We start from the raw sequence: 3,066 nt of genomic DNA, 5'->3' as shown, positions 1-3,066 counted from the left end.
GTTGCAGTCATCATTGTTGTTTGGCAGGCCTGGGTTGGATTCGAACCCACCCCCTTAGGTGTATGTGGCTGGCTTTAGTCACTTAAGCCACAGGCACTGAGCCAAGCAGTATGTTTTCTCCCATGACTTCATATTAGGGTTTCTTTTTCTCTTTTCTCTCTTTCTTTCTTTCTTTTTTTTAAGAGATGGAATCTCACTCTGTCACCCAGGGTTGAATGCAATGGCATGATCACGGCTTGCTACAGCCTTGAACGCCTGTGCTCAAGGATTTCTTCTACCTCAACCACAAATTAGGTGGACTTTGGGCACAAGCCACCACATTCAGTCTCCAGGGTTTCTTGTTGGTAACAAGTGCCACATGTTATGTTACTTGAGCCTCGTTCCCACCCTCTGAGGCAGGTGTCATCTTCACCCCTTATTCTGTCACTCAGGAAATGGGCTTAAGGAGGAGGAATGACTTTCCCAAGGTCACACAGCTGGAGCTGAGCTCAGGCATCCCTTCTCCCTCTCCTCAGCTCCCCCCCTCCCAGGCAGCCGAGCACCGGCTGTCAGCTGCTCTGAAGTGAGTGGCTATTTTTATTCTGGTGCGAGGGGATCTCAAGCAGCAGAGCCATGTAGGTTAGAAGGCTCTAGGACACCCGGCCTCAGCAGGCAAGAGGAAGATTACTGCAGTGATCAGACCCTGCTAAGCTTGTCTGGGGTCTCTCATTCCTTGCAGACTGAGATGCTCTGAGCTCCCATATCTCCAGAAATTCTTTGTTGGAGCAGAGGATAGAGTGGGAGACAAGCCCTTGGCATGACACTGATCGTAGATTTAGCCTGAGCCCTACTCTTGATATGGTTAACTGAACTCTAATCTCATGTCGAGACTGAGCCTCTACTCCAGCTCTATATTGAGCTCTGTCACCTTAGAATGAGCCCTGACTCTAGACACATACCTAACACTGAATTCTGACTAAGGATGATACCAACTTTAGATCTTGGTTCTTGACCCAGATTGAGCCCCTTATCCTAGTCTAAGACTGAACTCTAACCTCAGTCTAGACTGAGCCTTCTTTTAGACTGAACCTGACTCTGGTGGAAGATTGAGCCCTGACCTTGGTCACAGACTGAGCCCTGAGCCTAATCATTGATTGAATCCTGATCTTAGACTGAATTCTGACCCTGGGTCACACAACTCTGGTCACACGCTGAGTCCTAATCTCAGACTGTGCCTTGAATCTGGCCAAAGGTGAAGCCCTAAGTTTTGGCATTAACTGAGCCATGACCCTGGTCACATACTGAGCCTTGATCTTGGTTACAGCCTAAAGATTAAGCCTATTCATTGACTGAGCACTGACTCTACTTCCAGACTAAGTTCTTTTTTTTTTTTTTGTTCTTTTTTTTGGAGACAGAGTCTCACTCTATTGCCCTGGGTAGAATGCTGTGATGTCATGGCTCATAGCAACCTCAGACTCTTGGGTTGAAGTGATCTTTTAGCCTCAGCCTTCCAAGAAGCTGGGACTATAGGCACATGCCACCATGCCTGGCTAATTTTTCTGTTTTTAGTAGAGAGGGGGTCTCATTCTTAGGCTGGTCTTGAACTCCTGAGCTCAAGGGATTCTCCCACCTCCGTCTCCCAGAGGGCTAGGATTACAGGCATGAGCCACTGTACCCAGCCTCAGACTTGGTTCTAAACCTGATTCTAACCCTGTCTGAGCCTTGACCCCATCACACACTAAACCCTAACTCCAGCTCCACCCTAAGAAGGTTGCTGGCCTACATTATATGCTGCCACATAAGGAATATGGATTACGAGCCGAGATCTGTTTTGGGAGATCTTGGGCTGCCCAAGCTGCTGCTGCCAGAATGTTTCTGATATTATTGTGGCCACTGTCTCTACTGCTGGTTCCACTGGCTGGGTGATCAACACTCACAAGCCCAAGCTGTGGCCCCTGCAAGCCACAGCATCCAGGTTAATGGAATGAGAGTGGTTTGATGGCATCTATCCAGCAAACAACAAGGGCCCACGGGACACTGGGGTTTGGCTCTATCAGCAGAAAAACCAAAGGCTCTGTGGGGCCTCTGGGCTTCAGTCACTCTTGAGGCCTTTGCTGAAGAAGAGGTTGCAGTGGAGGGCTATTTTCACTTCTTGGATTATTTCCTTCCAGATTTTTGGAGGGTTTAGGCATCTGTGTCTGTATATACATATTTTATAAAATTTGTTGGCTACTGTATTGCTGCTACTATGTTCATTGCAGCCCATCTCCTCCTCCTCCTTCTTCTTTTTTTTTTTTTTTGGTTTTGTTTTTTTGGAGACAGTGTCTTGCTGTCTTCTTGATTGGGCTAGAGTGTAGTGGCATCATCATAGCTCACTGCAACTTCAAACTTCCAGATTCAAGTGATCCTCCTGCCCCAGTCTCCTGAGTAGCTGGGACTACAGGTACATGGCAACACACCTGGATAATTTTTCTAGATTTTGTAGGGACTGGTTTTGCTTTTTTTTTTTTTGAGAGCCTCAAGCTGTCCCCCTGGGTAGAGTGCCATGGCATCACAGCTCACAGCAACCTCCAACTCCTAGGCTCAAGCAAGTCTCCTGCTTCCGCCTCCCAAGTAGCTGGGACCACAGAACCCCGCTACAACTCCTAGCTATTTTTTTGGTTGCAGCCGTCATTACTGTTTGGTGGGCTGGGCTGGATTTGAACCCGCTACCTTAGTGTATGTGGCTGGTGCCTTAGCCACTTGAGCCATAGGCGCCGATCCTGGTTTTGCTTTTTCTCAGGCTGGTCTCAAACTCTTGGCTTCAAGCCAACCTCTCACCTCAGCCTTCCAAATTGCTAGGATTATAGACATGAGCTATGGGGCCTGACATCTCCTTTTAAATAGGAATTGGAATAGGGCGGTGCTTGTAGCTCAGTAAGTAGGGCACCGGCCCCATATACTGAGGGTGGTGGATTCAAACCCAGCCCCAGCCAAACTGCAACAACAACAACAAAATAGCTGGGTGTTGTGGCAGGAGCCTGTAGTCCCAGCTACTCAGGAGGCTGAGGTAAGAGAATCGCCTAAGCCCAGGAGTTGGAGGTTACT

This window comes from Otolemur garnettii, unplaced genomic scaffold (genome assembly GCF_000181295.1).
Source record: "Otolemur garnettii isolate 467f Iridium unplaced genomic scaffold, OtoGar3 scaffold00294, whole genome shotgun sequence".
NCBI lineage: Eukaryota > Metazoa > Chordata > Mammalia > Primates > Galagidae > Otolemur > Otolemur garnettii.
Note: the sequence above shows the minus strand (reverse complement) of the source record.